The 14,795-nt window shown below is 37.9% G+C and overlaps 1 protein-coding gene across 2 annotated transcripts in view; it reads left to right on the plus strand.

The window, feature by feature from the left end:
- CTNNA3 (catenin alpha 3) overlaps window positions 1-14,795 on the plus strand; it is a 1,853,842-nt gene that overhangs the window by 823,365 nt on the left and 1,015,682 nt on the right. The gene's annotated exons all lie outside the window — the stretch shown is intronic.

Below are 14,795 nucleotides of genomic sequence, written 5' to 3' on the forward strand. Positions count from 1 at the left end.
AGTTAGGAAGGTTGATTCCTCCAGCTCCATACTTCTTTCTCAAGACTATTTGGCTATTCAGGGTCTTTATGTTTCCATATGGATTGTGAAATTTTTTGCTCTAGTTCTGTGAAAAATATTGTTGTTAATATGATAGGGATCACATTGACTCTGTAGGCTGCATTGGGTAGTATAGTCATTTGCACAATATTAATTCTTCCTCCCCAGGAACATGGAATACCTCTCCATCTGTTTACATCATTTTTGATTTCTTTCATTAGTGTCTTGTAATTTTCTATGTACAGTTCTTTTGTCTCCTTGCTGCTACTGCTAAGTCGCTTCAGTTGTGTCCGACTCTGTGTGACCCCATAGATGGCAGCCCACCAGGCTCCCCCGTCCCTGGGATTCTCCAGGCAAGAACTCTGGAGTGGGGTGCCATTTCCTTCTCCATTGTATCCTTTGTCTCCGTTGTCTCCTTGGGTAAGTTTATTCCTAGATATTTAATTCTCTTTGTTGCAATGGTGAATTAGTTTGATTTCTTAATTTCTCTATCTGATTTTTCATTGTTAGTATATAGAAGTGCAAGTGATTTCTGTGTATTGATTTCGTATCCTGCAACTTTGTTAAATTTATTGATTAGCTCTAGTAATTTTCTGATACAATCTTTAGGGTTTTCTATGTGCATTATCATGTCATCTGCAAACAGTGAGAGCTTGACTTCCTCTTTTCTGATCTGGATTTCTTGTATTTCTTTTTCTTCTCTGGTTGCTCTAGCTAGGACTTCCACAACTATGTTGAATAATAGTAGTGAAAGTGGACAGCCTTGTCTTGTTCCTGATCTTAGGGGGAATGATGTTTGCTGTAGACTTATCATATATGGCCTTATTATGTGGGGTAGGTTCCTTCTATGCCTATTTTTTTTAAGAGTTTTATTCATAAATGGGTGCTGAATTTTGTCAAAGGCTTTTTCTGCATCTATTGAGATGATCATATGGTTTTTATTTTTCAATTTGTTAATAGATTGTTTCACATTTATTGATTTGCATATATTGAAGAATCCTTGAGTTCCTAGAATAAACCCAACTTGATGATGGTGTATGAGCTTTTTGATGTGTTGCTGAATTATGTTTGCAGAAATTTTGTTGAGGATTTTTACATCTATGCTCATCAGTGATATTGGCCTGGCATTTTCTTTTTGTGTGTTGTTTTTGTCTGGTTTTTGTTTTTATTAGGGTGATGCTAGCCTTATAGAAGGAGAAGGAAATGGCAACCCACCCCAGTATTCTTGCCTGGAGAATCCCAGGGACGGGGGAGCCAGGTGGGCTGCCTTTCATGGGGTTGCACAGAGTCAGACATGACTGAAGCGACTTAACAGCAGCAGCAGCAGCAGCAGCAGCCTTGTAAAATGAGTTTGGAAGTGTTCCTTCCTCTGCAATTTTTGGAAAGAGTTTTAGAAGGCTAGGCATTAGCTCTTCTCTAAATGTTTGATAAAATTCTCCTGTGAAGTTATCTGGTCCTGGGCTTTTGTTTTTTTGGGAGATTTTTTATGACAGCTTCAATTTCAGTGCCTGTAATTGGATTGTTCATAATTTCAATTTTCTTCCAGGTTCAGTCTTAGAAGATTGAACTTTTCTAACAATCTGTCTATTTCTCCCAGGTTATCCATTTTATTGCCATATAGTTGTTCATAATAGTCTCTTATAATTCTGCATTGTCTGTTGTAACCTCTCCTTTTTCATTTCTAATTTTGTTGATTTGATTATTCTCTCTTCTTTTCTTGATGATTCTGGCTAAAGCCTTGTCAATTTTGTTTATTTTCTCAAAGAACCAGCTTTTAGTTTTATTAATCTTTATTATTATTTATTTCATTTCTTTTTCATTTACTGCTGCTCAGATCATTATGATTTCTTTCCTTCTGCTATTTTTGGGTTTCTTTTGTTCTTCTTTTTCTAGTTGTTCTAGGTGTAATATTAGGTTGTCTATTTGATGTTTTCCTTGTTTCTTTCAGTGGGATTGTATTGCTATAAACTTCCCTTTTAGAACTACTTTTGCTGCATCCCATAGGTTTTGAGTTGTGTTTTCATTGTCATTTGTTCCTAGAAAGTTTTTGATTTCCCTTTTGATTTCTTCAGTAACTTTTTGGTTGTTTAGAGATGTGTTGTTTAATCTCCATGTGTTTGTGTTTCTCAAAGTTTTTTTTCTTGTCATTGATATCTAGTCTCATAGCATTGTGGTTGGAGAAGATGCTTGATATAATTTCAGTTTTCTTAAATTAACTGAGGTTTGATTTTTGTCCCAAGATGTGGTCTATCCTGGAGAATGTTCCATGTGCGCTTGAGATGAAAGTATATTCTTTTGCATTTGGATAGAATGTCCTGAAGATATCAATGAGATCCATCTCATCTAATGTATCATTTAAGACTTGTGTTTATTAATTTTCTGTTTTGATGATCTGTCTATTGGTCTGAGTGAGGTGCTAAAGTCTCCTACTATTATTGTGTTACTGTCAATTTCTCCTTTATGTCTGTTAGAGTTTGTCTTATGTATTGTGGTGCTCTTATGTTGGGTGCATAGATAGTTAAAATTGTTATTTCTTCCTCTTGTATTCATGCCTTGATCATTAGGTAATGTCCTTCTTTATCTCTTGTAATCTTCTTTAGTTTAAGGTCTATTTTGTCTGATATGAGGATTGCTACTCCAGCTTTCTTTTGCTTCCCATTTGCATGGACTATAGTTTTCCATCCTCTCATTTTCAGTCTATATGTGTCTTTAGGTCTGAAGTGGGTCTTGTAGACAGCATATATATGGGTCATGTTTTTGTATCCATTTAGGCAGTCTTTATCTTTTGGTTGGAGCATTTAATCCATTTACATTTAAAGTAATTATATATATATATTCTTATTAACATTTTCTTAATTGTTTGGGGTTGATTTCATAGATCTTTTTTCTTCTTTTATATTTCTTGACTATATAAGTCCCTTTAACATTTGTTGTAAAGCTGGTTTGGTGGTACTGAATTCTCTTAACTTTTGCTTGTCTGAAAAACTTTTGATTTCTCCATCAATTTTGAATAAGATCCTTGCCTGTTACTGCAATCTTGGTTGTAGATTTTTCCCTTTCAGTACTTCAAATATATCTTGCCATTCCCTTCTGGCCTGCAGAGTTTCTGTTGAAAGATCAGCTGTTAAGCTTATGGGGTTTCCCTTGTATGTTACTTGTTGTTTCTCCCTTGCTGCTTTTAATATTCTTTCTTGGTGTTTAGTCTTTGTTCGTTTGATTAGTATGTCTCTTGACATGTTTCTGCTTGAGTTTACCCTGTATGGGACTCTTTGTGCCTCTCGGATTTAATTGACTATTTCCTTTTCCATGTTGGGGAAATTTTCATCTATAATAACATCAAAAATTTTCTCATACTCTTTTTCTCTTCCTCTACTGGGACCCCTATAATTCAAATGTTTGTGTGTTTGATATTTTTCCAGAGGTCTCTGAGACTATCCTCAGCTCTTTTCTTTCTTTTTTATTTTATTCTACTCTACAGAAGTAATTTCCACCATTTTATCATTCAGCTCACTGATTTGTTCTTCTGATTTAGGTATTCTGCTATTGATTCCTTCTAGAGTATTTTTAATTTCAGTAATTGTGTTGTTTGTATATTTATTCTTTAATTCTTCTAGGTCTTTGTTAATTAATTATTGTATTTTATCTGCTTTGTTTTCAAGGTTTTTGATCATCTTTACTATCATTACTCTGAATTATTTTTCAGGTAGTTTGCCTGTTTCCTCTTCATTTATTTGGACTTCTGTGTTTCTAGTTTGTTCCTTCATTTGTGTAGTATTTCTCTGCCTTTTAATTGTTATTATTATTACTTTTTAACTTAATTTTGAGATCTCTTTTCCTCAAGCTTCAAGGTTGGAGTCTTTCTTCCTTTTAGTTTCTGCCCTCCTAAGTTTGGTCCAGTGGTTTGTGTAAGCTTCCTATAGGGTGAGATTTGTGATCGGTTTTCGTTTGTTTGTTATTTCTCTGATGGGCAAGGCTGAGTGAGGTGGTAATCATGTCTGCTGATGGTTGGGTTTGTATTTTGGGGTTGTTTGTTGTTTAGATGAGGCGTCCTGCACAGTGCGCTACTGGTTGTTGGTTGATGCCAGGTCTTGTATTCAAGTGGTTTCTTTTGTGTGAGTTCTCATTATTTGAGACTCCCTAGGGTTAGTTTTCTGGTAGTCTAGGATCTTGGAGTCAATGCTCCCACTCCAAAGGCTCAGGGATTGACCTCTGGTCAGGAAAGGAGATTCCAGAAGTGGTTTGTTATAGTTAAGTGAGATTAAAAGAAATATCCAGAATGAGAAACCAAAGATGAACCCCAGACAAATGGCACTTACCAAATTAAGCAAATAATACTTAAAATAATGGAATATACACACATACATATATACCCATGAGCAAAGTGAACACAGTCCAACAAAAATACAGTAGATTGACCTGGAGAACAAAGTAAATCAAAAATTATATTTACCAGTTAAGAACAAAACTAACTAAAACACAAACTGGAAAACAAAACTAAAGCAAGGTGCCATGTGAGGAATAAAGCAATGAAAACAAAACTAACAAATATGCTGAGAGGACAGGAAAGAAATAATAGATATGCAAAGTTAAATAGAGGAAGATAAAAAAGATTTATATACATTAAAGATTAACTGCAAGGGGAAAAGAACAGTAGGAAAGGGAAATGAAGGAATACATGTAGGAAAAATATAATAGGGTTTTAAAAGTTAAAATTTAAAATTATTAAAAAAAGACAAGAAAAAAAATGGAAAAAGATAGGAAAACTCCACAGAACTGCAAAAGCCCAACGCAGAGGCAGATGTTTATAACAACAATTGAAAGTGTGACTGAATATACACATATACATATACACCCATAAGCAAAATCAAAACAGTCCAACAAAAATAAAGTACAATAGACTGATCTGGAGAACAAAGGAAACCAAAAGTTATATCTACCAGAATAAAACTAACTAAAGCACAAACTGGAAAAGAAAACTAGAGCAAGATGCCAATTGAGGAATAAAGCAATGAAAATAAAACTAACAAATATGTTGAGAGGAAAGAAAAGAAAGAAATAATAGATATGCAAAGTTAAATAGAGGTAGATGAAGAAGATTTATATACATTAAAGTTTAACTGCAAGGGGCAAAGAACAGTAGGAAAGGGAAACAAAGGAATAAATGTAGAAAAAATATAATAGGTTTAAACCTTAAAATTAAAAAAAGAAAAGAAAGAAAAAAAAAAAAGGAAAACTCCATAGAACTGCAAAAGCCCAACATATAGGCAGAGGTTTATAACAGCAATATAAAATGTGACTGAGAAAAGAAGCTCAAACGTTTAATTAGATTTCATAGTGCCAATAAAATTGACAACTACAACAGGGGTTGTGTCGGGGGGAGACCAAAAAAGAAAAACCCGAAATAATCTACAAAGTAAGTCAAAACTTGAGAATAATAAATGTTTTCCTTGAGTCACTGCTGTGAGAGTCCTTTCCCTCACTGGTAGTCACAGTCCACCTCACCTCCCTAGGATGCTCTCCACTGTGCTGATCTCTGGACCTGCTGTGGGGGCAGCTCAGATTCTAGTCTGGTCCTACTCCTATGTGTTCTTGCCTCCAGGGTCCACAGCTATCAGAACTAGTGCATTTTCTTTTGTGGGAGCTCTCAATGACCTTTTATATATTCCATAGACAGAGCTTGACTAGTTGATTATGTGGATTTAATCTGCAGCTTGTACAGCTGGTGGGAAGGTTTTAGGTCTTCTTCCTTAGCCACACTGCCCCTGGGTTTCAATTGTGGTTTTATTTCCACCTCTGCTTGGGGGTTGCCCACAGGGGTTTGCTCCTGAGGCTGCCTTGGAGGACTTGGGTTTGCCCTGTGAGGGCCAGGTGTGGAGGTGGTACAGCTGCTTGGGTCACAGGGATTCTAGCAGCTCCAGCTACTTAGGGGAGTTGGTGGCTAGGGCAGCAAGAAACAGTGCTCTAGAAGGGTACGGAAACCAGTATTGGCCAATAGACTCCAGTATTCTTGCCTGGAGAACCCCCTTCCTTGACTGAGAAGCCCGGCAGGCCACAGTCTACAGGGTCGCAAAGAGTCGGACACTACCAAAATGACCCTGTGTGCATAGACACAAGACCTTTTTCGCCTGTGGCAGCTCTGCCCCAGTGAAGGTGAGGTGAAGGTAGCACAGCTGCTTGGCTTGTGGGGACCCTGGCGGCACCAGTGTGCAGGGACACAGACTGGACTGCTTCCGCTGCAGGAGTTACGGCCCTATCAGAGACTTTTTTGAGCCCCTTGTAGCTGGCGATCAGAAGGCCTCTTTGGCCAATCTTTATCTCAGCCCATTCAGGCACTGAGAGGGCTGCCTTGCCTTGGGTCCTTCTCTGTTGTTCAGCATGTCAGGCACATGGAGGGGCACCCCTGGCTGGGGTCCTACTCTGTCATTCTTGGATCAGTCACTTAGAGGAGCACCTTGGATGGGGTCCTGCTCTGTAATTCAGTGCATCAGGCCTTTGATGGGCCAGCCTATCTATTGTTCAGCTGCCAGTGCTGGCATGTGGGGAGAGAGAGGCTATGGTGATGGCTCCAACCCTTACACATGACTCAGCAGTATCGCCTTATATCCATGGCTCCCCGGCTTTCCTCCACTGGCATTTCCCATCACAGTCTTCTCCCTCACATCCCCTCAATCCATCTCTCTGCAGTCAACAGCAGCCCTCACCCTGGGATCACTCCACACTCCCCAAACTCCAGCTCCCAGCCACTGCACCTTCCAGGGGACCCTTGTCCCAGTCTGGGATATGTATGGCTGTGCAAGGACCCTCTGATTCTCATTGCATTTAGGCTGCCACGGATCAGCTGTTTCACTCTTGGCCTTAAATGTTTCTCGCTGACTCAGACCATTGCCCCAGTGTGGGGATTGGCCCCTGCTTCAGTTCAGCTGAAGGCAGGTCCAATCCTACTGACACTCCTGTTTTTCTCCCCTAGTTCCTTCATCCTATGGAGTTTTGCATGGTTCTATATATTCTTTTCCTCTGGTCAAGTACTCCTGTTTGCTCTCAGCTGGTGTTCTGCATACACTTCTGTATCTGAAGGTGTATTCCTGATGTATCTCTGGAGAGAGATGTATTCCACGTCCACCTACTCCTCCGCCAGCTTGTTCTCTGGATTTAGTTTTGATTGACCATGATCCTTTAGTCATACCTATGTCAAATCAGAAGAACTAGGTGTGTATTTTTACAGCAAAATAATTGCAACTTTTCATTCACTATTGAAATGATCAACCTTGCATTAAATTCTAGCATACAAGATTTCCCCTATTTTTCCCTCCATTATTTTCTTGGATTGAATAAGTTTAATTCTCTAATCTTATCCCAGAAGTCTTGCATTTCATAGCCTTTATCATCATCACTCTGATTAGCAACCAGTAAGGTAAATACAAGTCACTGTAGCTGTCTTGCAGTTATAAGTATAAATTCCTGTCAGGCAAATTGATTATGATTTTTATTCTTCCTATTGCTTGTTTATAGTTCTGTTCAATCAGTTTTCTATTTTGGAATATTTTTCAGTAGTCTCTTGACCATCTCCTCCAGAATGTTTGCACATTAATCTATCTTTACACTGATTCATGAAATTATTTTTGTTCTTGATATCCTGAATATTAGGGTGGTTATATGTAATTATTTGGAATAATCTAAAAGAACCCAGAGGGCTCAGATTAGCCATCCCTGTTAAAATGCACTTTCTCCTTAGGAATTGTTTGTTGATTTATTTATTTACTCTTCTATATAAACAGGGGCTTCCCAGGTGGCTCAATGATTAAGAATTCACCTTCTATGAAGGAGATTTGGGTTTGATCCCTGGGTCAAGAATATGCCCTGGAGGAGGAAATGACAACCCACTCCAGTATTCTTGCCTGGAAAATTCCAAGGACAGAGGAACTGGGCAGGCTACAGTCCTGGGGGTCACGAAGAGTCTGACATGACTGAGCATGCATGCACTATTTAAATACACAGTCAATGCAAGCCATGAAAAGGTATAGGATATCTCAGTTACTTCTGAACTTCAGATTATTTTCTAATGTCTTTTCAAATCTTCCTATGAGCTTTGTAAAGATTTTCTGCAATAGAAAGCTGCATGCAAGCACCTTAGGGTCAAGCCTTTCCTCACCTAAGCTTAGTGTCTTTACTGTGTGAGCTAATATCATTATAAAACTCACAGAAAAGCCAATTCATCTGTTACCATGTATAGTAACATCTCAAAGAGACAACTAAACTTGACAGTTGAGGGGATTTGCAATTGAAAGAGAAAAAAACATGAGCCAAGTTGAGAGCCATATAATTATCCTCATTCACACTGTGACTCCCTTTAAAGTGATTTATTCAAGATGGTTACCATGTACTCTTAGTCACCCCCTTTCTTGACTACATGCTAATTCTGATTTTGGCATTTGTCTGTAGAATATGTTTGTTCTTCCTTTTGAAAGGGAATTGTGCTGCATTTTCAGTAGTGTTTAAATCAGTTAATCATATTTCCCAATTATCCTGTAACGTTAGTTATTTGAATTTCAAGTTGCAATGTTCTTAGAGAAAGCTTAATATCTTCATTATATATACAGTCATGGTTAGCTAATTAGCATCCTGAATTCTGCAGTTTTACCCTGGCTGCCACTATTTCTGGACTTAAGGATATATTGAGTAGTTTTTCATTTTAAAAAGTTGAGAAAGGACAATACCATTGTTGATTTCTATTTAGTTTTTTTCAAACAAGAAACCCCCCTTGGAAGTGGCCAGACACGATCTAAATGTATTACTCTTCTCATCTATTGGTTTATAAATAAAAGCACTCTTGAATGTTTTCCAAAAGAGTAATGCAATTTACAATATAGTTAATGAAAATTAAGCTATATTGGTTTTCCTGGAGGAAAATTGCACTACATAATTAATTTTAAAAATCACTGTTTGTTTCTTCAGTTTATTGGGAAACAGAAACAGATTCAAAATAATGAAGCTAAGAGAACAGATTGCGTTTTGACATTCTCTCTAATTAAAAGATCAGTGCTTCGGAAGCAATTTCACCTTGTTGAGTTGCCATTTTAGTTGCCATTGTACTTAAGGCTTTTCTTCTCCTTTCCTTAAATAAGGGTTCTAATCTTTTAAATTAAAGACGGAAAGGAGCTGCGATTATTTCTGTTATAAAAATAAATGTCTTATAATCTTGTTATTTTTAACATGTTGCTCTTGATATTTTTCTACAATGTACAAAGCCATAAAACAATATAAATCAGAGAGGTGTAGGGACATGTGCAAAGTTACAGGTTTGGCAACAGCAGATCTGAGACTAAACCTCAGGCCTCTGGATATCCAATCTAGTGCTTTTTCACTTGTATGAACTTTCTCTACTGTGATATGGCAATTTGTGGAATCTCAGAAAATATGAACCCAAAATATCTAGTCCAGGGGCCGTAATGAAATGGAAACTTCTTTGTATAATTTAGTAGTGACCTTGTTTCTGTTGTTGTTTACTAATTTGTGTCCAACTCTTTGCGACCCCATGGACTTCAGCACTCTTGGCTTCCCTGTCCTTCACTATCTCCCAGAGTTTGCTCAAACTCATGTCCATTGAGTCAGTGATGCCATCCAACTATCTCATTCTCTGTTGCCCCTCCTCCTTTTGCCTTCAATCACTCCCAGCATCAGGGTCTTTTCCACTGAGATGGCTCTTCACATCAGGTGGCCAAAGTATTGGAGCTTCAGCTTAGTTTCAGTCCTTCCAATGAATATTCAGTGTTGATTTCCTTTGAGATTGACTGGTTTGATCCCCTTGCTGTCCAAGGGACTCTAACAGTCTTCTCTAGCACCACAATTCAAAAGCATCAGTTCTTTGGCATTCAGCCTTCTTTATGGTCCAACTCAAACACCTGAAATGACTATTGCAAAAACCATAGTCCTGACTATATAGGCCTTCTTTTGGCAAGTTGATGTCTCTACTTTTTAATATGCTGTTTAGGTTTGCTATAGCTTTCCTTCCAACGAGCAAGTCTTTGAATTTCATGGCTGCAGTTACCATCCACGGTGATTTTGGATCCCAAGAGAAAGAAAATCTGTCATTGCTTCCATGTGTCCCCTTTCTCTTTGCCTTGAAGTGATGGGACCAAATACCATGATCTTAGTTTTCTTCCAGTTATTTTAAGCCAGTTTTTTCACTCTCCTGTTCACCCTCATCAAGAGGCTCTTTAATTCTTTTCACTTTTTGCCATTAGAGTGGTATCATCTGCATATCTGAGGTTATTGATATTTTGCCTGGCAATCTTAATTCCAGCTTGTGATTCATCCGGACTTGCATTTCAGATGATGCACTCTGAATATAAGTTAAATGACACAAATATATTTGTGTAGCATTCTGTGGTTTTAAAAATCCTCTCACTACTGTCTCTCTCTCTCCTGTTCAACTTCTTTTCCCCTCTTTCTCACATATCTCATTTGAGCCTTATATATTACAAACAGTTATGTGAGCATCACAATAATGTTAATAGACTAAGATTAACATTAGATTAATGTAAATTTCAAGGAAATGATCTGTTTTTCTTGTTCTTCAAGGTTTTGGCACAATTCAGTTTCACACAGTTGAAGACTAGTTTCTATTTCCTTGATGGCTCCCAACATGGGACCACCCTTAGCCTCTCAAGGTCTTTCTCTTGTCCCCTTATATCTCAGAACCATAAGAGGACATCTTACTCTTGGCAGGCTGCTATCTCACTGAGCTTCCTTCTGTAGTGTCATTTCTGTTTAACTGCAGCCTAATAGGCAGTCTACTTTTAAGGATATGAGTGATCAAATTGAATTCACTTATATAATCCACGATAATTTTCTGTCTAAAATCTGTACCCTTAATGACATCCACAAAATCCCATTTGTTGTGGGTTCACAGGTTCCAGAGGACAGACTGACAGGCCATCAGATATAACTACAATATATCTTATATTTCATTGATCACCACCTTCCCATCACAATGTCCTCCTTTTTGTTCTCAAACCTGTTAAGTACTTTCTACTTCATAGTCTTTGTATTTCCTGGGGCTTGCTCCTAGGTTTCTTCCTCTGACCTATTGTATATCATAGAACTTGGGTTAGTTCTGAAAGTAGGTCCAACTGAACCCATAGGTAGGGATTCAGTGAATTAAAGCTATGAAAATTTGAAGATAATAGAAGTTGTACACAACAGATTGAGTCTGACAAGTATGATGGTAATAAATCTTCTCATCCTACATTTTTGAGCTGTTAGTCCTTGGAACCCGGGGACATTGGTCTCTGATATATTGGAAGGGGACATGCTTTGGGTGAGTGCATTACGTGTTTTGTCTGGAACTGACTTTGATTATTGGATTGGGGGTAAGAAAAAGAATTACTTGAGGGTTTAACAAAAATAATTGTGAAACTGAATTTTCAATGTTTTTAGTCTTTAATACTAGACCTTTTGTTTTAGCACAAAGAGTTAGTGAGCTACTGATTTTGAAACAGAATCATGCGAGAAAGAGGGTATTACTACTGAGAGAAGGTGAGATCACCAGTCATTTTTCAGACAGAAGTTGTTTTTTAAATTATACTTTTCTGAGTCCTAAAGATTTATTTCTCATTTGATATTAAGCTCTTATATGTCAATCTTGATCTGTTTGCATGTAAAGTGAGCAAATGTATATTGTATAACTGTTAACTAGCAAACCAGCAGAGCATATCAAATAGAGCCAGTGATGTGACGACTTTTCTGGTCTGGTGAAACTGCACAGATATCCATCACCTGGTATTTGAAGATGCAGTACAGCCCTCAGAAACATCATTGCTATTTGCAACTGAACATTAGTTTGAGATTAGTGAATCAATTAATCAATCAAAGTCTGTCTTTTAAAATAGTACAATTTTTTAAAAAACAAACAAATTTGACCCAGGATTTGAAGTTTGATGGAGTGAAGAAGAAAAGCTTTTCCCTGTTTATAACCTGAAAAAAGGAAGCTTTCCATTTCATTCCATTGCTTAATGTTGGATAAGGAAAATGTATCTCAAGATATGGCCTGACATAAAAATGGAATGGGCAGTCTAAAATGGGATACTACCTGAAATTAAGGAAATGGGATGCAGGTGTGGAAATGGATGAGGTGTTAATACGTGTGTGCATGCTCAGTCACTTCAGTCATGTCCAATGCTGCAACCCGATGGACTGTAGCCCACCAGGTTCCTCTGTCTGTAGGGATTTTCCAGGCAAGAATACTGGAGTAGGTTGCCATGCCATCCTCTAGGGGATCTTCCTGACCCAGGGCTGGAACCTGCGTCTCTTATGTCTCCCTGCATTGGAAGGTGGGTTCTTTATCACTAGAGCCACCTGGGAAGGGATGAGATGTTAAGACAATCCTAGCCTTTCTGGGAAAATCTAGCTACTGAAAGTTTGTACTTGTTAGGGTTATTGATTAGGTGAGGATATTAGCAGAAGAAAAATGAATGGGCTGGTTCTGAGTGTAGGGTTCAATGTGTTGATGGAGAATCCATGAGTGGGCAATGCTGAGAAATAGAAATCTATAGTCACTGGAAGTGGGGATGTAGGCAAAGTGAAGCAGTACCTTGCTTCTGAGATTCTAAAACACAGAATTCAAGTATCATGAGTGATCAAGGTGGAGACTGGGTTTGGAAATGGAGTGAAGATACCTGGCTATGAAACCAAATAGCCATTAGATTTATTTAACATTCAGTCACAGATCTTTGGACCAGAGCTTCATTAGTCCATCCTTTCTGAACCACACAAAGGTTTAATCATAGTGAAATTATTGAGCTTATACCTGGAAGTCAAGGACCCCAGCTTCAGGAAGTTGAAAAAACTGTTCCAGAACATTCTCCAAAACTATTTTTAAAAAAGAAAAAGGTAATTTATATTCCCTTCTCCTCTCCAATCCTATTTTTAATCCCATTTCTGTTTCTCTTCTTTCTCCTCTTTCTTTCATGGCAAAAATATTTAGCAGCTCTAAGGGGGTGGGGACAGTAAGAAACATAAAAAAGGGAAACTTCTCTTTGTTTTAAACCTTTGGGAAGTCCTGCTACAGACATTTCTATACATTTTTGGAAGAGGATATATTATAAATGATAATCAAGTGAAGAAAGTCCTATTATCCAATTTGGCAAACAGAGATTGGAATATCAATTCATTTTCTTAGGGAAGCACAAGGTACCTGCCCTTTTTAGCATCAACTACAGTTTCAGAGGTGCATTACAAAGAATGTCTCCAAATTATTTTTTCCTTTTTTCTATTATTTTTATCCAGCAGGAGTTGATTTCATTTTCCTCTCTTCCTTGTGATTTTAAAATTTGTACTGAATGCACAAGAGGGCTAAAATACAACCTTTTCTTGGCATAGAGACTTGCCACCCAGCTGGCATTTTTATTATAAGGACAGTTACCTGGGGAGGTGATTTACTGGCAAGAACAAAATCAGTATATACTGTTATCTCTCTGGTGTTTCCCTAACAGACTCATTAGAACACAGTATATGGAATTCAGAGGAGGCTCGAGTCTAGAATCTGGACGTTCCCCAGCTGAAAACCTGAGCAAAGAAAACTGAAAAGCCAAACCTCAAACATCTGTACCTCTTTGTAGTAGACACAGTTATTTATTAAGATATAAATGACATTTTGCCTTAAGGCAAATAGGTAAAGGGCTGATACATGTAATTCTTCTCTCAGGTACATGCTGTCCATATTAATAACATGGTAGTCTCATGACTTGTCTTCCTGAACTATGCAAAATAGCAAAAAAAGACTTTAGAAGTCCTCCTGTTTCAACTGTTAAATACAGTAATCCAAAGAAGACTGTTTCTAAATCCATACCTATTTCATAAACACAAACTTTGCTGCAAATGATTTTGACTTTCCTGCCTTCTATTTCCACACATTGAGGGGCATCTTTTGATCTTCTATGACACAATAGTTATATCTTGCCAGTGGGCAATTACTTGACTTTGGATGGCACATTATTGCTTCAGGTGCTTGGGTGTCTTTTAGTAGATCATACAGAGTGCTGTCAAACTCTGTGATAACCTGGGGAAATGAATTCACCGTTACAACAGTACTTCTTTCCTTCAAAAGGAGTTATTATAAATAGTGTATGAGCCCCTTTACCCTTTTTTGACTCCAACCCCTTCCTGTGTCCTCCTGCAGTTACCCCAGGCCCCCTTGGTATTGCTGGGTGCTCAGAATTGTTCACTCTTGTGCATCTTCGAACCCCATAATCTGGACATTTATTATTTGTCTCCTTCTGTTTTCCTTCTTCTTCCTTTTAATCTTTTGCTATGTACAGATAACTCCGAAACTTAGTGCTTAAAATAAAACACATTATTTCATAGGTTCGATGGGTCAGAAATTTGGGAGTGGTTTAGCAGACTATTTCTGGCTCAGGATCTCTCATGAGGTTGCAGTCAAGTTGTTGAGAGGGGCTGTAGTCAAGTGGAGGCTTGACTGAGGCCGAAAACTCTGCTTCCAAGATGGTTCACTCACATGACTGTTGACAGGATGCCTTTTGATAGGGCCTCTGGGTTTTCCCGGGATGAATGATGCCTTTTATTACTGAGTCTTGGAAGTCAAACACTGTTAGTTCTTCTATATTCTATTCATCAGAAGCAAGTCATGAAGTCCAACTCACATTCAAGGGAAGGGAAATTAAACTTCATCTCTTAAAGTGAGCGATATCAAAGAATTGGTAGACAGATCTTACAACTATCACACCCCCCAAACATCTTTG

Source organism: Capra hircus, chromosome 28, assembly GCF_001704415.2.
Source record: "Capra hircus breed San Clemente chromosome 28, ASM170441v1, whole genome shotgun sequence".
Classification (NCBI taxonomy): Eukaryota; Metazoa; Chordata; class Mammalia; order Artiodactyla; family Bovidae; genus Capra; species Capra hircus.